We start from the raw sequence: 22,463 nt of genomic DNA on the forward strand, positions 1-22,463 counted from the left end.
CACATTGGGCAAGAGCTGCATGTGACATGCCTTCTGACCCAGTGAATGTTACCATACTAATGCAAGGGTTCCCACTCCTAGATGCTCAGATTTGTTTCTGATAAATACACCCATTTTAAGTCTATTTTATGGAGTTAAAATGTCAAGTCATGCAGAAACTCTCCTGAAATTCAGTTATCTCTCTAGCCACTTGGAGAACTGGTGTCCAAAGGCAGAATGGTTATTGAGATAATGCAATTTAAAATGTCCATTCCAAATATTTCATTTGCCCTGTGGACAACTGACAAGAGTATGTCTCCTCCCACTCCCATTTCTTCTGCCTATGCAGACACTCAGGAGGCCATAAAACAGGTTGTGAGGTGGGAGAGGGAGGATTTGAGCAAACCTCTGAGGCCGTTTGGCACCTGTGTAGATTCTGTGATCATGCTGATAATGGTAACTTGGCAAGCTAGCTTTATGCTTTCACCATGCAGCCTATCGCTTGTTTATGCCAATTGTTGGTGCTGCTACTCTCTGCTCAGATTCTTAAAAAATGACTATTAAAAACTCCCAAACAAACTGATGGTTGAGTTTTGCTTGGATTTTCCATTTTTCTAAATGAAGAGTCAACCAGAACTGCTCTCTAAAAGTGGATCTCACAGTCAAGACACAATGACAGATTCTGATGGTCAATTCCTGCATTTAGCTTTAAGCTTTCTTCTATCTTACTGATGAATATTACTAATACTTCACTGTGCCCCTCCCCATGTGTCCTAGAGTTACAGGTAGGAATGGCTGGGGACGCAAAGAGAAATGCAATCAATTTAATACAACCAGAGGAACAGGTTTAAACAAAAAGTTCTTTCTTCCATTCCAATATTGTTTTAATAGAATTATTTATGCCCTGATCTCTATCGTCCAGCTCAACATGAGAGATCTTTTCTCCCTTCTCCCTATTTGTGAAGGGAATGTGTGTGCTTGTAACTGCTCCAATCCCAGCATGACATGACAAACTCTCCCTACCATCTTCTCAGTCATGAGAAAGGGTTCCATGATGAGCTTTAAAGCAAGAAGAGGTAGCGCAAGAGGCCTGCTCCAAATCCCAGCATGAAATGAAATGTACAACCTCCTGCAGTCCTCTGGCACATGCAAAAATCAGTATGCCTTGCCTACTCAGCCAGCAAACACGGGGAGGGGCTGTAACTCAGTGGTTAGAGCATCTGCCTTGCTTGCAGAAGGCCCCAGGTTCAATCCCTGGCATCTCCAGGTAGTGCTGGGAGAGAATACTGCCTGAAACCCTGGAGAGCAGCTGCCAGTCAGGGTTGATAATACTGGGCTGGATGGACCAATCGTCTGACTCAGTATAAGGCAGCTTCCTATGCATGTATCTTGGTCCACTTATCAGGCATGAAACCTGGAAGCAACGATGCCAAAAATGCCATGCAACAATGGGGTTATCTCCTTTTTCACAGAGGCTTCACTGCCACCTTATTCACGTAGAAGAAATAATGGAGTATCCATGGATCAGCACCCATAAAGCCTCACACACAAAGCCCTTGCAGCTTCCACCTCCCAGCCCAATTGTGCAAATGAGAAAGATATCATGAGGTGTTCTTTTCCTGCACTTACAGGCACAAAAATCTGGTCTCCTGAGAAGAAAACTGAACCCAGAAGGCTCTTGTGGTGGGGATATATTTTGTATAACATGTGCTAGAAATACAGTTCTGAACTATACAATCTTGCTTATCCCATGTAAGATGTTCAGAAGAATTCTGAAATCACAATTTAGATGCATGGATAACATCTGACCAGTGTGTGAGGGCAGTGAGTTATTAGGTTAGAAATGAGGCAGTGATGCACTTCTGTATCTAGGTTAGGCTGAACTTCTAGTGTACATGCACACTACACAGCTTGGGCTTGAGGAGTACCCTCTCCACAGTTCCTAACTCGATACAGGTTTTTAGCTTAACAGCTGTAGTGGCCTTCAGAGCCAAATCCTGTACAGACACAGCTGAAATGACAGAGAGCCCTCTGGCTGCTTAAGATCTCTTTCCCATCCAGCTTGATGGACAGTTCCAGTAATGGTTGTATTAGTGTATCTCCTACAAATGGAGCAAACACATTCAATCAGAGAACTAGGCAGAAAATAGGGGAAATTAACTGGAGATCATCAAAACTTTCCTAGATTAAAAAAATATTACAGGGCCAAGTTCTTCCAAAAGCTTAGGGATGTCCTTCAAGAAAAAAAAAGAGGCAGTCCCCAGGTTGTACAACAGTGGCTCAGAGGCTGAAGCAATTCCTGTAATCAATGCCACAGTTCAATGAATGCTCTCACCAGATGGCCAGTTATCTCTTTTAATCTGGTGGTTGCAAAATGAGAGGCAGGCGGGGCCCATCTTTGACCTTGCACGGGGTTTGCAAGGCTCGCTGCTTCTGAGAGTCTCCAAAGCTCAGCACAAGAACACAGCCAAGCCCTCCCTGCAATCATTCTCCCAAGCCATCCATCCAAAATGCATGAGTCCTGGATGTGCTGCTGCTAAGTTGATTGATGTTTACATTTTAATATACCAAAGGAGAATCCGTGTAGTGCTTCACTCTATATATTATATGATCTACATTATTTTGTGCCACAGTAGCCAGAAACCCCCCAGCAAAGCACGTGGATAGCGAAACTTGATTCCACTTTTGGCCCTACCCCTCCATGTCCTGACAGACAGACATGAAATGCATCACAAAGCCATTCCTATGACATTCCCTGTGAATGCTCTACAACTAATTGTCTGCATAACCTTGTGGCCTTGTTTTCTAGAGGTCGCAGAGCCATTCCATAACTGGAGGTAGCTTAGCCACATTCCTGAATCAGGCGCCAGAAAGGGTGCCACGAGAAACAAAGAGCAACATCCATCATTCTTCTAGTCCAGAAAGAAGCAGCACCAAGATACAGCAGTATTGTTAGGGGACTGCCTGAGGGGTCATGCTCAGGGTCTTTCCCACCAGGCCATGCAGTGCCATGGGTCTGCCAGCAGTGGCTGCAGGAGCCAAGCATGAAAGCAGTGTAGTGCCACCAAATAGCTATTTGGCAGCCGGGGAGGCCAAGGCCACTGCACTCCTCCAGTGTGAAAATTCTCCGCCCCTAGGAAACTCCTCATTTCCATTTCCAGCAGTGCTGTGTTTGAAGAGAAAAAAATGGTGGAGGTTGCTATTGGCCCATACAGGATGCTAATATATATATATATTTTGGTACAAATTCAATTCCCTCAGAAATAGAAATGAAGAGTTTCCCAGTGGCGTAGAGCTTTCACATTGTGGCATGCATACAGCCAGCTAGCAGCAGTAGCCAAGCCAACGGTGCGCAGGATGCGGGGAAAGTCCTGTCACTTGCTGAGACATCAGAACTTGTGATGAGCCCCAACAACAACAACCACCTTGTCCCTGACAGGATAGATCTATTCCATCAGCTCACTCCTTTTCCCATGTCTCCCCATCATTCTTTCATCATAGACTTCTCAGGCACTCATTGCAGCCCTCTGGTCCACATTTCAAATCAGCAGCAAAGATGTCATCTCCAAAGGTGGATTGGGCAGGAAGCTGCCAATATCTATATATATCTGTCCAAGGCAAAGAACAGTTAAAAGGGGAGGGGGGGGGGAGGGTAAACAGGAAGGAGAACTTTGGGCTACAGATCATCACCCTGAGAATGGCAACAATGGGTAGGGGATGAATCCCAGGCCAGAATAGGATGCCACAATGCCCTTTTGGGAACAGCCTCAACTAGAATTGCCCCCTTCACTCTCTCTTACACCTTCCCCTCTCATCTTCAGACAGTCCAAGTGAGCTAGCGAATCCAGTGTTGAGATGCTGCCATACCAGAGCAACAAGAGGCTACCAGGGTGACCGGGTAGGATATTAACTTGGGAGAATTAATCTGAAGAGGGATGTAACTTATTTAAATTTGCATCTATACATACAATGCAGCATACACAAATATTACACAAATTTCTGTCCTTTGGGCCTGTGCCCTGGATCTTTTAAGATCCTAGCAACACTGCTGACAAAAAAAACCACACACCCTGTATTCCACTGGCAAAGCACATGCAGCTCCTTGCTGATCCAGCATCACACTCTGCATTTAGAGAAGGATTAAAACACACCCACATATCATGGTGAAAGAAACACAGAGGGGACGCTGCCTAAGGGTGTGCTTGGCTTGGAGTCATAATGATAGCATGCTGAGCCACACCTACAGTGAGCTGGAAATCAAAGAAAAAGGAAGTACAAGGAGCACATCTGAAACCTGAGAGAAAATCCGTTAGTTACCCACTACTACCTGAATCCACCCATTTATTTACTTACTTACTTACTTATTTAATGTATCAAAGTATTTATAGGCCACTTTCATAGAGTACATTAAGGCAGCTTACAACATACAAAGGCATACAAAATTTAAACATAATAAAAACATCATTAAAAACAATAATAAAAGCATGTGTATTTCTATTGGCATAAGGTAATTTTTGAGAATTCCTTCTACTTTGCCAGCGAAGCACAATACATCATTGTACAAACAGACCAGAGGAAGGGATTTCCTTAGTAAACTTCCTGAGTTCCATTCACACCTCAGAAACAAACTGTGACGCTTTATTCAAACATATAACCAGAAGGGCAAAAACATTTGCCTATGAATTTGATGCTCAGTAACTTTTGCAGGCCCAAAGCCAAAATTCTCCAGTTGGAACCTAGGGAATCTGTCAGTCCCATAAAAATTACCAGTCATATTTTGGATGTTTTGTTCTGTCTCTTTCCTACAGAAATCTCTAAATCTTCTCTGTTTTCAGCAATTTGGAGGTTGGGGAGTAGAAAGTAAGGGAGAGACAATTTTTTCAGTTTTTCCCTTGCAGTCATGTGGATTGACTAGCAACTCATTTCCCCCCACTGAGTTTGTCATGATTTCGGTCAAAATTGCATTAGAAGTGATGATTGCCGTGCTAGGTGGAGCAATTCTTGAGGCTGGATTTTGTGTGCTTACTCAGACATAATTCCCACTGAGTACAATGGGATTTACCTGACGTAAGCACAGGACTGCAGCCTTACAAAGCAATCATTCATTCATATGTGTGTGTACTCTACTCAGAAGTAAGCCCCACTGAGTTCAGTAGGATTTACTCCCAGGTATGTATGTATATGATTGCAGCCTTTGTCAACTAATGTTTGTATGCTGAGATATGGTCTGCTGTTGGGTAGTTTGTATCAGGAAAGATGCCTAGCCTGTTTCAGAGATATGCCTAGTCTGTTAGTGTTCTGTATCCTGAATCATGCCTAGAATGCCTGATGCTGCTTTTCTGTACTGACTTCTGGAATAAAATTAATAAAAAACCCAGACTTCAAGTCCTGAGACTGTTTCTCTGGTTGGGTGCCAGGACACGTGTTTTCAAACACTAACTCCTACCAAAAGAAGAACTAGATACAGACAAGGGTTGCAGAAAGAAAGAAATTGCTAGAATTCTAAGGGATTTCAATACATAAATATATCCAGGATGCAAAGACTCTTAGGATTGGTATTGTGAGATTAAAATGTCTACAGGTTTGACAAGTTTCAGAAGATTGCAGCCACATAGCCTTGCTCATTGCCTTGGACTACTTATAGGACCCTATGTACCCCCTTCACACATTGACTGTGTGAATGGAGCATCACATGTATATTGGGGAACTGGGCTACACTCCTGGCCCTGATATCAGACATGCTGCCTGACCACTTCTTTAAATATCTACAAATTAGTGGAGTCATCTGCATGGGTTTTTTCTTTGCAGACAACCTCATAAACATGGACATCTAGACAGTGTGCCCAATCCTAGGGGTGGGACCAGGACCACATTCCCACTTCTCAACACATGTGGATGCCCCCTTCACACGTGAAGAGTATTGCGTATTTCTTGGGGCTCATCTGTGTCCCCATCACTACATATTAGGATACATTTTCTGCTGTTCTTTACATGATCATTGATCTTTTTCTGAAAGAAAGGGGACAACTTTTCCAAGCTTTGGCGGTTTCAGCATTTCCTAGCCTCTGCTTTCTCACAGGATGTACAAACACACACAAACCAAGGGTTTTGTTTTTTTAAGACAAGGAGTTTTCATCACAGAATAACCAGTGGTGGAAACAGGTCCTAACTTGTGAAGTGTAAGCTCCCCAATTCTGTTCCTGTATCCAGGCAGACAACAATTAACCCCATGTCTAAAATTAGTCCTGTGCTTTATTTAAGGTTAATCAATGATCATAGTAACGATCTACCTTAGGATTTCTGCTTGACCAGAAAAGCAGCAGAATGGTGAATGGTCTATTCCTCTACTGTCCACAGCAGCTCTCCACAGTCTAAATGATAAACCACATGAAAGCCATCAATCCATGGATCCTTCCCTGGAGATTGGAACACAGAAGAAAATGATAATTATGACAGCAATCATGGATGGGAAAAATGCTTGCATGGAAACATTTGCTACTTATCTGCAATGTGCAAGAGGGCCAATTCCCAGTTTTTATTATTCACAAGGGCCTCCCTCTCAAGGGTTGCCAACTTTTGAAGCAAGCTTCAGTTTTCCATTTCACAGCAGCTTGATATCCAGACGTTGGTAGGTGATAATGTTTAGTGCCATACTATGAAAAGCTTTACCTTCTCATTTCTGCATATCAAACCTCCGTTTAAAGACCCAGGAGCAACCCAGACCATCCTTTTTCTAGCCAGTTGGCAACATTCCAGGTGTTACTGGTGGGGGATAAGGGAGGGTTGGGAAACTTTGACCTGGTGCTTAATGGGGTGAGATTGCCCCTAAAGGACCAGGTCTGCAGCCTGGGGGTCATTTTGGACTCTCAACTGTCCATGGAGCCCCAGGTAGCTGCAGTAAGTCGGGCAGCATGGTACCAACTTCATCTGGTACAGAGGCTGCGACCCTACCTTCCTATACATCTGCTTCCACGAGTGATACATGCCCTGGTCTCCTCTCGATTAGACTACTGTAATGCGCTCTATGTGGGGTTACCCTTGAAGACGGTCCGGAAATTGCAGCTGGTACAGAATGCGGCGGCATGCTTAATAAAGCAAAGCCGTCGCCGGGACCATATCACCCCAGTGTTGATGGAGCTACACTGGTTGCCAGTTGTATACCGGGCCCAATTCAAGGTGTTGGTATTAACCTTTAAATCCCTAAACGGTTTCGGCCCAGTTTATCTGAAGGAACGCCTCCAGTATCACCAAATATGCCGCCAAACAAGATCGGCCTCACAAGACCTTCTCTCGGTCCCACCGGTGAAAACAGCTAGGCTGGTGCGGACCAGAGAGAGGGCCTTCTTGGTCGTGGCCCCCACCCTCTGGAACTTGCTTCCTTTTGACCTTCGACATGCCTCCTCCCTGATGGCTTTTCGTCGAGCCTTAAAGACCTTGTTATTCAGGCAGGCCTACGGGATTTCTGGGGTGGGTTAGGCTACTATGTTGTATTACTAACGGGTGGTTTAGATGTATTGTTGTTTAATATGGTGACTGTTGAATGAATATGTTTTAAATTGTGTTTTATATTGTGTAAGTCGCCCAGAGTGTCTGTTAAGTCAGACAGATGGGCGACTAACAAATAAAATTTTATTATTATTATTATTATTATTCCCATAAAACCATCCCTTATTAGGATAAAAAAAAAAAGATTGCGTGATTGCATTCTTCTTTGTATTTTGTGTTGTTTTTTCAAATCAGTATCATAATCCCAAATTCAAGAGGGGTTTCTCTATACCAGGTCAAGGCAGTTTCTGTGGCCAAAAAATATTGATGAGATGCCACATTAAAGCATACAACATGTAGATTTGCTCCTCAATAAAGGATAAAACAGGGGTAAAACAAAAGTTACCTTCCTATCCAAGAGTATTTTGCCCATTGGTTGAGCTGCTGTCATCTTAAGCCTGGAGGGATGTGAGAACTCAGAGGACGATGAGTAAAGGAGCTGAGTGATGTCAGTGATGGGTGGGATGTGCGGACAAGAGAGGCCATATGGGGAGGTGAGTGCATAACAGAAGGATGGACAAGGAGGGAAGATGCAGGTGTCTGATGAAGGTGACTAGAAAGCTGCCTAGCTAAAGGCCAGTCTACATATTGCTTTTATCGTATGACTGCTTCCTAGGTCCTCATCACATGAAGTGTCTCACATCACATGATATGAAACCCTGTACAGCAGACTCTGGCTGGATTGCTAGGATGTTCCATTATGGAGAAAAATCTTATATAAACCCAAATGAAGAAAGCTTAATTTAGAATCAACATTTCTTCAAATGTCTGTAGCTTCCACATTTATCTCTCCTTGCAGCAATTGTAGCTTGCATCTTAAATTACTAATGGGATTTTTGTAAACTCCCTTGACACCAGGAGATGAATGATTAAAAACAATATACAAAAAATAATAATAATGCGGTAGTTCCTCCCTCCTACTTCAGGAATGTGTCTAGAGAGCAGAACTGTAGCAATCTTACTGGGCAATTCTATGCACGTTTACTCGTAAATAACTCCACATGGCACTTAGTCCCAGGACTGTAGTCTTAAGGTTGTCTTTGTAGATGCTTTTGCACACAAGTTTGGCAATTCAGATCTAGCTTACCTGAGTTGCAACTGTAATTCAGTACTCAGTTTGGTAGAAAGTGCAGATGATAAACATAAGCTTCTCTGTACATCACCCTACATCCTTTGGGTGCAGCTGACATGCTGAGACGCCACATTCCTACACCTACACACTTTAACACTGTTACATTACAATTTACGTCAGTGGGACCCAGATAAGTCTCTGAGCATAAACATGAGTCAATTTCAACAGTTCTCACCGCCAAATAAGTCAGCTCCGAAGCTGTGCTGCAAAAAGGTTAGACCGGGTCACATGTCTCAGACTCTTTCCTCCACAGCCGCCTGTATTCAGTGAATGAGCATTGTGCTTGTCTGGAGGTTTGGGGCCAAACTAAACAAAACAGAGGAGCTACATGGGTTTTATGCCCATGTCTGTCACATTCACATATAAATCAGAGATGAAGGACCTATTATCTCTTATATGATAAAGTGTGCATGGAAGAGGGAAGTGCACTCTCCCTATATCTTACCTCACTGTACTTTATTGCTTTATGGAGTTTTCTCGCAGCCTAGCTCAGTTTCAGTACTGGAAGAGGTTTGAGAGAACAACAGAGCATAGCAAGTCAAGGTGGGGAAGGGAGATGCCTTTCCCTTCCCTTCCCTTCCCGTCCCTCAAATACTCCCTTTCCATGTATAGAATAGGTCCCACACCCCACTTTACATGCATGTGGAGAGACACATATATGAACTCTCCATCACATTTGGCTTGACCAACAGAGCCAATGAAAAGCTACAGTGGGGCCACAGTAGGCCACACGTCCAGGCAATGCAAGGAGAGGAGTCGGACTGAGGCCACTTGCCTTGCTACTGAAATGTAAGAAAGCGTTCTCCACGCATGAAACCAGACAGGCAAACTTGTGGCTCCCCTCCATGTCCTGACTGGATTTTTATTTATTTATTCATTCCACACAATTTGCATACTGTTTGATTACAATAAAACCTCTAAGCAGTTTATTTAAAAAAACAATAAAGTTAAAAACAAGTAATTGAAAACATTTAAAAGATAATTAAAATTAGCATGGATGAGTGTCCTGGAGAGGGTTATTGCCTGGCCAGCTGCCGCCAGCTTGCTCACAAAAGCTTCTGGATATCTGGCTTTTTATCTATTGCCTCAAAAACATGTTGAATTAAGTAAAACTGGTGAGGAAAAATTACATAAAATTCACATTGCAACCGTTTAAAAACAACATGATTTATTGTCGCTTTCAGCAAATCAGCTATAACAACGTAATTATAAATAATTGGTATATATACAGCAAAATTTCCTGTACTGTCAACAGCAAAAGGCAGATAACCAAATAATCTTTATATGCTCATTTTATACACCTATCCCCATTGTGGCTGGAATAAGTTTCCTTACTGCCCCACTCTGGTTAGACTCATAGTATGCATTTGTATTCTGTTCGTCTTTGGATTGATTGTTTAATCTCAAGGTATCCTTTCTCCAAACTCTGTGTCTATCCAGGTTTCAATTTGATGACTCAGAAGACTTGGCAGAAGACTCTGACAGGATGCACCCTATTATAGAACAGCCAATTACAGGAAAAAAGAGCTGAATTCCTCCCCATCCCTTTTTCCCTACGCACGCAGCCCTGATACTACAAACACCAGAAGATGTATATTTTTGTCAACATTTGCTTCTCCGCCATCTTGAATGTTGAGGCATATTCAAAGCTGGGATTCCTTTTCTATATTTGCTTGGGGATATTGCTCATGCTTGGACACAATGCAAGTTTGGAGCTCCTCTTCATCTATTTGGTCCGCATGCACAATACCATACCTCATATACTGCACATCAATTCAGTGAGAATGTCTGCTGTTGTATTGACTGAGTAGAAAGCCAAGATGTAATAAAAGAAAAAATATGGGGAAGATGCAACAGGAAAAAAGAAGATATTTATAGGATAAGAGAAGCCCCAAAAATTGGGAAAGGCACAGGAAATGGATTTAACAGAAAAAAGAGCGGTCTTCTCCTACCAGTGATGGCCACCAACTTGGATAGCTTTACAAGAGGATTAGACAAATTCATGGAGGATAATGGTATCAAAGGCTACTACCCACAATGGCTATGCTCTGAATTCAGTATGCTTCTGAATACCAGCTGCTGGATACCCCAGTGGGGAGAGTCTCTTGTGCTCAGGTCCTGCTTGCCAGCTTCCCCGGTGGGCATCTGGATGACCACTGTCAAGATGCTGGGCTAGATGGGCCACTGTCCTGATCCAGCAGACTGTTTTTGTGTTCTAGTGGAAGCGCTCACTATCATATTCCACCTGCACAACTGTCAGCACCACCATGCAGTTGGTTCCCTTTTTGGAAAGCTGGATCTTGACCCAGTAATACATGCAGAAAGTCTCAGTGCAGTAGAGCTTTTCCCAACCAAAAACTACTGCATGAACATATACCAGGAATGCACAAAACCTTTCCTTTCCAAAAGCAGTCCTGTTCGTTTGCATGCCCCCTCCTTTTCTATCTCTTTTCTCTTTCCCTCTCACAGGGCAACTGTTTTCATAAAAAGCTGCCTTATAGCAGGGTAGAATATTTTGTCCAGCTAGTATAGTCAACTCATTCTCCGGTGTCTCAGACAGCCTTTTAGTTGCTGTCTGATCCTTACAAACAAGAGATGGAGATGATTACTATTTACTATTATACTATTCACTGTTTACTTTATTGTTATGAAAAAGAAATACAGTGAGTAAGGAGAAGAAAAATTCCACTGTGGGTAGAAAGTGTATTGATGAATGGATGGCCCTGCCTCATGGTGGGAAGGCGAACCAGATGAACTTTGATCCCTTTCAATTCTCTAATTCTATTAAATAAAGAATATCTAGCAACCGTAGTTCGAAGAACACCACACAACCACCACACCACAAAGAGAGCCCTAACAGGAAACAAAAACACTCTGTAGATGTTTGTCTCTCCTTTAACTCCCATATGGCACTTGGACCTAAACAAAGCTTGCACCAGCCCAGAAAAAGTCTGAAGTTCTCTAAAGGAGAGCTATAGTGGCCATAGCTCAGTGGTAAAGCAGGTCTTTTGCATGCAAAAAGTTCCTTATTTAATATCTGGCACCTCCAGTTAAAAAAATATTAAGTAGCATGTCTACCTGTCATGGTTGGGGTCCAGGATTCCTTGGAGGCACAGTCCTCCAGCAGCTGCAGCTCTGAGGAGATGGATCCTCACCTAGGTCCATCCCATGTGGGTTCACAGACATTGGAGCCCACCTCCCATCCCCTGAGCCCAGAGGAGACACTACTACTGCCAGACTTTGATGGCTGGTCTGCAGACTCTTCTGCAGATCAAGAGAGCCCTGAGGAGAGATTTCCACAATTGGAAATCCCATTACCATAAAGGAGCCAATAGCTGCAGAAGGAAAGCAGCACTCAGGGGGTAATGTCTGCCAACAGCCCTGTTGTAAAATTTAGCCAGTTGCTCCAGGATCTTGCTGGCCACTTGGATATTTTGCCTCAGCTAAAGGAGCACTGTCTGTGGTCCTGAACCCCCCCACACACACCTTGACCTTCCTCCAAGGTGCTGACTTTGCCTAGCTTTGCTTTGCTATGCTGTCCTGCCTGCTTGAGGAGCCAGGAACTATGTCATGACCCCCCCTTTCTTAGGCCATCACCCCACCTTGGTGGTGAGCATCCCTGTGGATCATGACACTTGCAAGGACTCCAGACCCCAGAGAGCCACCTCAAGTTGGAGCAAACAGTAGTAGGCTATGTAGACCAATGGTCTGATTCTTTATAAAGCAGCTTCATATGTGAGGACTCCCAATGTAGTTCATAGGTCATTACTGGTCTGGCCAAGTTCATATACGTAACCTGTAAAGGGATCTGAAAAGCCAGTAGATTTCAGAGCTAGCCTGACAAAAAATGGACCCACAGGGCTACCCCACCAAATTCCATCCCAGTTAATTCATGGCCTGCTAGGGTGCCAGGCTCTGCCCCATCTGTTACATTTTGACCCTAGTTTGCCCTTACTCCATCCCCAAGCCCACTTTTATACCACCTTAAAGGACAAGTATTTTTTAAATAAAAAGTTGTCAAAGTCTTAAAAGGGCATAGGTGTCTGCATGAGAAGAAAGCAGAGGAATACATTAGGCATGAGAGGTGACGCCATAGAGGCAGCTTGTATTAATAAGAGTTGTAGTTTTGAGGTGGCAGCCAAGCCAGTAGGCCAGAGGTTCCCAAACTTTGGTCCATGAGCTTCATTTGGGTGGTCTGCAGCATGTCCACGTTAAATATTCCCATTGACTTTAATTGTATTTTTATTGCTTTTCTTTCTTTCTTATATTGTATTTTATTACATTACAATTTGAATTCTAAGGAATGCAAATTGTGATGCAATAAAATACAGTATAAGAAAAGAAGAAATAAAATGCCATTAGCAATCACACAGCACCTTGCACAGCACATTACAATTGCTACAGCAGGCAGAAAGATCATTCAGTGGTCCTCCCAGATTATCAGCAATTTTCAAGTGGTCCATGGGGGAAAAGTTTGGGAACCATTGCATTAGGCAGTTCTGTCACCAGTTCAAATGTTCTTGAACACTCCATTATCTCTGAAGAGCTCAATCAGTAGCAACAAGGGGAGGGGAAATCTGGAGTGGTAGGCATTTTTAGTATATTAAGTAGACATAGCTATAATAAGTATTTACAATTTCTTCCACAAAACCTTGGGATCCATCATACTTCCTTAAAAATTAAATATCTGGAGTCTACTGAGTCACCACAAGGAAGGCTCATCTCTTCAAAAGTGTTTTCAAAAGTGGAACAGGAAGCAGGTGAGATTTATATATCAGCTGCTGTATAGCCACATTGCATGGGAAAATTCTTCAGAAAATTCTGAGCATAAATCAAAGCCACACATAAGCTGCGTTAGTTTGCAGCTGGACATGCCATACCAGAAGGAGCTGACAGAGCTGTTACAGTCTATCGGACTGATAATCTGCAAAGTAAGACCGATTTATTGCACATGGCACATCGTAACAGTTCCAATGAAACCATCGCTATCTACTGCATTTATTCACTTGCTTTCTCTTTAAGGGGCCCAAAACAGGATTTCAAAGATAAGGTACATTGGCTGTTCTGATCTGTTACACACACAGCCCTGTCAGGAACACAACACACACACACACATACATACACACACACATGAGAGAGAGAGAGAGAGAGAGAGAGAGAGAGTGTCCAATCTCCAGAGCAAAATGAACACTATTTCATTTTCAGTGGATTAGCAGAAATGGTGGACACACCTCTGCTTATACAAATTACAGAACCATTGTTTCCACTTATCATACAGAACACTTGGGAAGATAAACGAGACTTCTATCAATTTGGCCAAGTCTTTGCACAAATATGGTATAGGCTTCAGTTTCTTCCATCTGGAAAAAAGAAACACACTTATTTTAACTAAATAAATCAAAAGAGTTTGAAACTAGTCTGTTTCCATCCAGCCCCTACAAAGTGAGTTTCATCATAGGTCTAAACTCCATTTACCATTGTCGTTCACCAAAGTTAGGCTAAAGGGTTTATTTCTGGACACCCTACTCTTTTTTAAAAATACACATTATTTTTAATGCTGTTGGCTCAGTGCATGCAGCTACTACAGGTAAAAGATGTTCTACGACTGGAAACAGAACAATTACACAACCTGTTCAAATCATTTGAGGGTTATAAATTGCCCCAAACCTGGTAAAAATATACACCGGAGACCACTGAAAACATAAACTACAAGCGTCAAGAACTTGCAGTTGTGGAAGGGAGACACTCTTACAGCGCACTTATGTCCACTCAGAAGTATGCCAACTCAAAAGTAAGTCCCATTGTATTCAATGAGAATTACTCTCAGGTAACCGTGTACAGGACTGCAGTTTTAAATTAGGCCAGTTTGAAAGAAGATTCATCAGCTCACAGAGCATAAAAATTGGGAAATACTCCTGGAGGTGATGAGGATCATTGAAAGAACTTGTCCTCTTAACTGTTAAAGTCTTGTAAAGTTCCCTACCTCAATGTGTCCCAACTGGGATTACACCCTCCAGTCATAAAGGAAAACCCATCTTCCAAGCTGAATATATCTCTACAGAGAAGAAAGCTATTGCATCGTCCCATGCAATGGGATAATCACCACCAGAATATAACGGGGTTGCATATGCAGGGATGCCAACAGCATTTTCTGAGCCCAGTGCACTGTGGATTAAGCCCTCCAACCAATTCACAAAAGATGACACAGATTTGCACTAAATTTGCATGCGCTTTGTGTCATCTGTAAATTTGTGTCATCTTTTGCAGGTAAAGTGGCCAAAAAATAAATCAGTGGCCACACACTTGCCGTAACTGTTATTTCCATACTCCTGGCCATGACATGTAAAACACTGCAAGTGTCAATGACCATTTAAATCATATCCTTCACGGTATCCTAACCCTAACAGAGAGACCAAATCTCAATGGTGGGATACACGTTCTGGGTGCAGAAGGTCCCAGGTTCAACCCTCAGCATCTCCAGTGAAAGGATCTCAGGCTGCAGGGCTGGGAAAGACCCCTCTGCCCGAGTCAGTCAGAGCTGATAGTACTGGGTTAGAGGGATTAATGGTATGACTGAGCATAAGGGCAGCTATACAACATAAGGGTTTTTTTTTCTATAGATGCAGCTTGTTCTACTCTACAGAAATTTGTTGGCTGTGCAGAGCAGACTGTAAGCTGAAACACGATGCTTACAGGCTAAAAAAAAGAAACTTTCCACAGTCTGAACCAAATGCCCACCACTATCCAGAAGGAGAGGGCAGGTGTGCAACCAGCAGGGGCGGCTCCTTTGCTGCTGTCGACTGCTCACCTGCCACAACTCTGGCAATGACGATGACAGGGAGGAGGAGGAGCAGGAGGAGGAGGAGTTGCTGCCCGCTCATCTGCCACTTCTCTGGGCCAGTGAACAGATAGTGGCAGCAAAGAAGGGGGCCCACTGGCAGGGGAAATACCGAGGGGGACCCTTAGCTTGGCATTGGCCCTAGAGAAACTGGGAGAACTTGACACGGCTCTTGTCCTTCCCACTATCCTAAATGCACAGTGGCTTGTCAGACTTGGGGATGGCAAGCAAAGTCCAACAGAAACAGAATGCTGCTGGCAGATTGGCGTTTTGGTGATGAGCCGCCAGATTATGCCTCTTTGGGATGAGTGTAGGTGTGAAACTGTGAATATATTTTATGAATGTGCTAGGAAAACAGCTTCCTCTTACTCCAGAAACTGTTTACTGGCCCCAACCTACCTATCAACTGCTCCCTCCCATGGATTCTGGGGGGTCTGTTCTGAAAGGGAGTCATAGGTAGGTAGATGTGGATGAGTGTGCTTAAGTGGACCATCTCTGAAAATATGACCCACCAAAATGTGACCCACTACAACTGATAAGATCACTGAAGATGTTAACATGAACAACTTTTAGAGTGGAAAGGACCGAAGAACATCAAGCCACCATATGAGGCATCCCAGGCCATTATGATAAACACACTTTGGCCTGGTTCACATTTAATGCTATTTAAACCATAGCTTACTATGAACTATCGTGAGCCACAGCACTCCTCCTCCCCTCAATCCTTCCGCTGCCAGACTACCCAGGGTTAAGCCACAGTTTAGCTTGGTGTTATGTTCAAACCCAGGCGTGTGGTTTGTCTCTACCTCCCTACCCCCCAATAAACCACGAGCCTGGATTTGAATGACACAGTAAGCCAAACCACAGCTTAGTCCTAAGGAGTGCAGTGGCCATGATCTTCACTCCAGGAACCTACATGTTTGCTCATGTGCAGTGCAGTCAGTCATGGTTTGGCTGAGCACTATGTATAAACCAGGTCTTTGATTAACACACCTCCAACCTTCAAAGGGAGCAGTGACTGATGAGGCAGTTTGCTTGGTGAGGAGGAGTCTTCCCACCCTTATTTTTCAGTGCCAGGAGGCAGCGGTGGAAGTGGGGGTGTCGCAGCTAGCTCTGTGTAAGTGTGAGGCTGTTGACTCACTCCTGCTGATGGCAGCTCCTGTACAGGGCGACTATCTACTCAGCAACATGCAGGCTGAGACACTCTCATCTCCAGCACTATCTCTCAGTGCCAAAAGAAACAGGCAGGAAGGCCCTCCTCTTCTTCCCTCCTTCGTCCACCACACAAGCAGACCCCCTCATCAGCCACTGCTTTCACCTTCCCCTCCTGTCTGCTCTTTTGCCATTCCCAGGCTGTGAAGATGTACCCTGCATTTTCATGTCTACTTCTGGCCTTTGAAGAAACTGGCTTCTGAGAGTTCACATGCCATATTTCTTTTTTCCTGCTCCCTTCAGATATTCTAAATCCTTGCTCTCCCTTCTCTGTTTTTCTTAACAGCAACAAACTACTCCCCCTGCTTAGATTTTTTCCCCCAACAGCCTGCCTTTTCTGACCAAAACACACCCACCCAATATCTAGCCTTTGGCTCATAAAGTCTCCAGATCTTTAATTTGGCTCTTGTCCCATTCTAATCTAAAAACACTGCAGATAGCCCTCTGTTTTGCATTGCGTTCACTCTCCTCTCGTGCAATTCTTAGATGTGACAACCGACATTCTTCAGTGATATTTCACAATCAGACAAGTGGATCAGAGCAAACATGTCAAAATTGGTAGGAGGACTGAAGTAAGTTAGAAAAAGCACATAACCTGGCACATGTGATGAATGCACATGTGTCCATTTCACCACACGTATACATGGCATACTCCCACCGCCAGTCAGGACTTCCTGCTACAGGTCCTTGAAGCCAAGCACAAGCAGAGTCATTCTGGGGTCCACACACATCTTCCCCACATGGAAGAGATGTCTATTTAGGAAAACTGCCCTTGTTCTAGGTCCCCTTGTTCTAAGTGGCGTAGAAATTATGACACTTTCCTTATTCTGACTTTGCCTTTCCCAGCAGCTTATTCTGCATATATGCTTCTCAATAAGAAATGGAGACAGGACAAAGTTCCAAAGGATAATGCTGATGCCTCACCCCCCGCTTGTCTTGCTGATACAGAATGTTTTGCCAGCTTTCCTAATGCATTGCAGAGACTCTCGCCCAGCTGAATAAAGAGATGAGATTCAGCTACAGCAGGAGGTGGGAAGAGTGAGAGAAGGCCTTACATCATGAATATTCAGCAGAAGCTCCAGGCCCCCAGCTAATCCTTAAAAAATTTCACTCCAGAGGGATCACAAGAGTTCAAAATAGAAAAGGCCATATATTACAGATTAGTACACAGAACCGATCCCTTCTGCTAAGACAGAACAGATCCTCAAGGTGTGGCTTGTTTCTTTCTTTATTTTGTTACCCAAGTGCCCTCTCTAGACACCCCTCTCTTCTCCAACATTCCCTATGGACTCGAGTATTGTATTGTTGCATATCTTAATTAAGGGTGTTTATATCTTAATGTTTTAATTGAATTATTTAATTGTGTATCTTAATGATGGATGTTTATGTTTTAATGCTTGAACAATTGGCTTTTATACTTGAAAACTGCTCAGACGCCTATTTTAGCATTATAAAATGTAAATGTACTGCCCTCAAGTCAATTCCGACTTATGGCGACCCTATGAATAGGGTTTTCATGAGGCCAAGAGGCAGTGACTGGCCCAAGGTCACCCAATGAGCTTCATGGCTATGTGGGGATTCGAACCCTGGTCTCCCAGGTCGTAGTCCAACATCTTAACCACTACACCACACTGGCTCTCACATATTTTTAGCATTAAATAAATCAATATAAATTAATAATAATATACATTAATAATAATAATTCTTGCATATTATTGGTAAGGCCATTGTCAGCTATATGTAAGTTTGGACTAATAATCATTAAATATATATATATTCATTAAATGATATATAATAATTAAAATATATATATTGGGGCAGGTGAGAATCCTGCTTCAGCATTTTAATTTTATAAAAACTAGAGGTGAAACTAGGTGTATTCTCAGGACCCACACAAGCACAGAGGTGGTTTGATGAGTTTCTCTGTGCAAACCATTGCTAGAAAACTTTACAAACAGTTGCCAAACTAAACCCAAATTGGATATTTCTGATTCTTTGGGGAAAACTAAGCACATGTTGCATCCAGGAGTGCGCTCAAATAAGTCATAAATTTGACTGAAGCACCCCACAACTGTGTGCTGGATTTGGAATGACACGCGAAAGCATTTAAATAGTTACAAGTATTTAAACAGTGTTTTTACCAGGATGAAACTGAAATTCAAATGTTGAAGGTTTGATGTTAACTGAGCATATTCACTTTTAATTTAATTATTACATTTTTATCTAAATTTGAACCAATAAGATGACCCTTTCAACCCATTACGTTTTGCTGCTCCTGCCAAAAGTATGGAGAGTTCTTCATTTTTTGTGTAGTGCAGAGCAAAACATCAGCATTTAAAATCCAAGAAAGTTGCTACGAAATCCTGCGCATTAAGGTACAGAGGCGCTGTACATTATACCTTAGCCCTCATCATTATATTTTAAAAGGAATAAATAAAGAGCCATGCTAAGTGGCTAAAATGAAGACCTTACAAACTATAAGTTTAGAGTGCAGATCCTGGCCCCTTCTGATAACTTCAGGCAAGGCCCCTGCCTCAGCATCAGCTGCCAACTTGGGTAACTTAGAACAATAGGTGGCTGCTTTGCGATTCCTAGACCAAGTAATCCGATGGAGTGAAGCTGTTTTGTTAAACTCCATCATTGCTGGACTGGCAGATGGAAACCAGATTTTCTGACCAAGTGTCCCTTAGTTAGGCTAAAGAGAATTTAGAATCTCATCTCCCTTCTACTGAAAGTAGTGGCAAAAATTCCATTGGCTTCAAGCAGAGCTAGAGCAAGTTTGAACACAGAGGCCATTAGGACAATTTCCTATATTTGTAACCCTTTGATGATTTGATCATTTGTGTTACAATAACCAACAAGACTTAAAATGATGCCTACCACACTTTGGTTGACAGTTCTTTCTTAACTGTAGATCCTCTTATGCCAGCAATCTGTTCTGTCTTCCCTTGGTAGTTGCTTGTTTGTGCAAAGCGGAGCTGAAACAAAATAAAAGATTTGAAGTTAATGCATTTCAAAATTTAAATTCTTTAGAATTCTGAGACTGTGGTGGTGAGGGATACTTTTTAAAAATAATAATAATAAATTTTAAGATAATGTTTTAAGGGCCAACTCCATGTTTTTTTCTAAAATGTCTGTTTCTAACAGCATCTGCAACTGCAAGTTTTGGGGTGGAAATCAAGGAATTTGCTTGACTTTCTGGAAGCAAATTGGAGTTAGGTGATTTTGTTTGAAGATTTCCCTTCAAAAACTCATTACCACTCTAATGTAAAAGTATATGCCATCACCTTCCTAGGAACTGGAATTATTGCTTCCTCACTAGCAAAAAAGGAGAGGGTGTTTTCAAGGGAGGTTCCCATTTACTATGTGAACTAATATAGTTATGTAATCAGCACTAACAGCACCACCTACTGCCAATTTATAAGCATCACAAACATTACACTGCCACAGCATAAAAAAGCAGGTGGTGGTGGCGGTGAGTGGTGGGAGAGAGATAGCATCTTTGTGAAGTTACATATTTAAAGAAGTCTATACCTTACAACCAGGTGGCTAGACACAGAAAAACAGCTATATACATTATGTAAATCTCATTCTAGGATGGCACCCAAAACAGTAATAATTTGCCCAAATTTGCATCCCCAAACGTATTCACAGTATGGATAAGCTGTGGTGCGCAAACCTTTGCCTTGCTAGCGCTAAGAAACCTCATTTAGGCAATCAGCTGTGGCAAGTAGGCTGTTACAGCTGGCTGTGATGTTGATAGCCGTGACAGCTGCATTGGCCATGCCCATCAGGATTGGAGAAGCACAAAACAATGTTGGATTGAATTAATATACCTCAAGTTGAGGATCAGAAGCAAACAGAGGATTGGTTGGCATACCAGTCACTCCATTGCCTGACAGACAGATAAGGCTGGCAACTTATCAGAAAGAAACTGGACTGTCCTGCACCTATAAAATTTTCACTGAACAGATTTGAGCACTATCATCTGTCAACATTTACAGCTTAAGCTTCTGTTGAAAACACAGCAGAAGCTGGTAAAGGCTGGAATTAAATTCTCAGGATATCAGACAGTTCAATATCAGAAGGTGATCATGGGGCTAATAAGATTGGTCTACCTGATCTGTGTGGTTTTGTTATAGAAAATCACCTGCATTACACTGGCCTTAAGTAGGGGATCTGGCCTTGATCTAGATACTGCAGCTGTCCACCTGGTGGGAAACCAGAATGACAGTCTCTTCTCAAGTTATAAGAATCCAATCTTTATCACATCAGTGTCCCGCCCAGAGCCGAAAGAATGAGGCTGGAGAGTGTGTGCAAGTAAATCTTGTTTTATTAGAGTGATGGATACATCAAAACCATTGCACTTCATAGAAAACCCTAGGCTAACTCACTAAAGTCCCTAACTATACTCTAGACATGCTCTGCAGCGTGTGAAGGAAGTTGACTCAGCGACCCCCCCCCCCACGAGCAGCAGGCTTATAAAGGAAATGTTTTCGAACGTAATCTCTGACTCCTCCGTAATTCCTGTCTTTGCCCTGTCCGTTTCTCGCGGCGGTGAGAACGAGGAGACAGGGGCCCCACCTCCACTTGCTCATCCAAAGACACCTGCTCCCGAACAACAGGCTCAAGGTCAAGAGGCGGTGCCTCATTGAAATCCTCCTGGGAACTGCTTGGAGAAGGAGGAGCTGGCACTACTTCTGAAACTTCCTCCCACAAGTTCTCTGCCTCAACTGGGGGCAGTGCGCTCGGCTCCTCGGAAAGGGCGTTACTCGTGGGAAATGGCTGAACAGCAGGCTGCCCCCCTCCTGCATGATCCTGCTCAGACACAACAATCCCCAACTCTGTTTCTTCTGGCTGCGGAGGTGCCTGAAATTCATGCCTCCCCCCTTCCTGTCCCTTCTGAGTTGGCTGCAGCGTAACGATCAGCCATCAGTATGCAATATTGCCCTGGTTCAGGTACTTGCTGTGCCAGAGCTCCACCTTGCAAGGTAGAGGAGCAATTGCTCTGACCTTCTGATACAGACATATCACATGACCTGAGTGCTCCATACAGAGCCCCATAATGATCCGACTCTGCAATTTCCACCCTTCCCCTTCTGGAAGGGGAGACTGTACAAATCAGGCCATCATGTGCACAAGCCTCCATATGGGGCATCTGCTCCTCTATCGTGTCAGTTACAGTGCAACCCTGATAAGAGTTTGAACTGGACTGCTATTATTGATTTTATACCTATTCTATTATGTCTCATTCTGATCTTAAATTTACTTCCTAACAATTAACAATGTTTCTGAGTGGGAGCTAAAAATCTTACCCATGATGTTTAATGACTCTTGAGTTATACTACTGGTAAAAAAAAAAGATAAAGGCTTTGTCCTTTGCCAGAATGTGAACTCCCCTAATTAATATTAATTAGACATTTGCATTTGCCTAAGAGTTAAAGGTTGGTGCAGTGGGACTACAACAGTTTAAAGGCTGCTTGGGGCCTCGTGGCAAAACTGTATCTGTTATCCTTTAACAGTGATGACAACAGATGGTGAGGTTAAGAAGATTAGGAGTAGAAAATCTAAAAGGAATCTGCTGCGCATCACAACCACATCTAGCTCTAGGCTTTTCAAGCCTCAGTTTTTTGAAGATAGATAGAGGTAATGGCTATTGCACACTTCCAGGAATTCCCAGATTAATCACCATGTTTTATTCAACCAGTTTCAGCTAAGACGAGTAGGTAATGCCCAGCTTCATATCTCATACCCGTT

At 43.0% G+C, this 22,463-nt stretch overlaps 1 protein-coding gene across 12 annotated transcripts in view; it reads right to left on the reverse strand.

Moving 5' to 3' along the window:
- CXXC5 (CXXC finger protein 5) overlaps positions 1 to 22,463 on the reverse strand; it is an 88,065-nt gene that overhangs the window by 25,566 nt on the left and 40,036 nt on the right. For 9 of the 12 annotated variants that reach the window (XR_009758181.1, XM_061587175.1, XM_061587095.1 and 6 more), the window contains exons 2-3: positions 19,587 to 19,684; positions 6,270 to 6,395 (exon numbers count right to left, since the gene is read on the reverse strand). The gene's annotated coding sequence lies outside the window, so the exon portion shown is untranslated. Of the gene's footprint in view, positions 1 to 3,404; positions 3,588 to 6,269; positions 6,396 to 19,586; positions 19,685 to 19,993; positions 20,044 to 22,463 lie in introns of those variants that run through there. The other 3 variants (XM_061587135.1, XM_061587105.1, XM_061587126.1) reach the window with 3 other exon arrangements.

The sequence above is a fragment of the Rhineura floridana genome, chromosome 1, assembly GCF_030035675.1.
Source record: "Rhineura floridana isolate rRhiFlo1 chromosome 1, rRhiFlo1.hap2, whole genome shotgun sequence".
NCBI classification, from domain to species: Eukaryota; Metazoa; Chordata; class Lepidosauria; order Squamata; family Rhineuridae; genus Rhineura; species Rhineura floridana.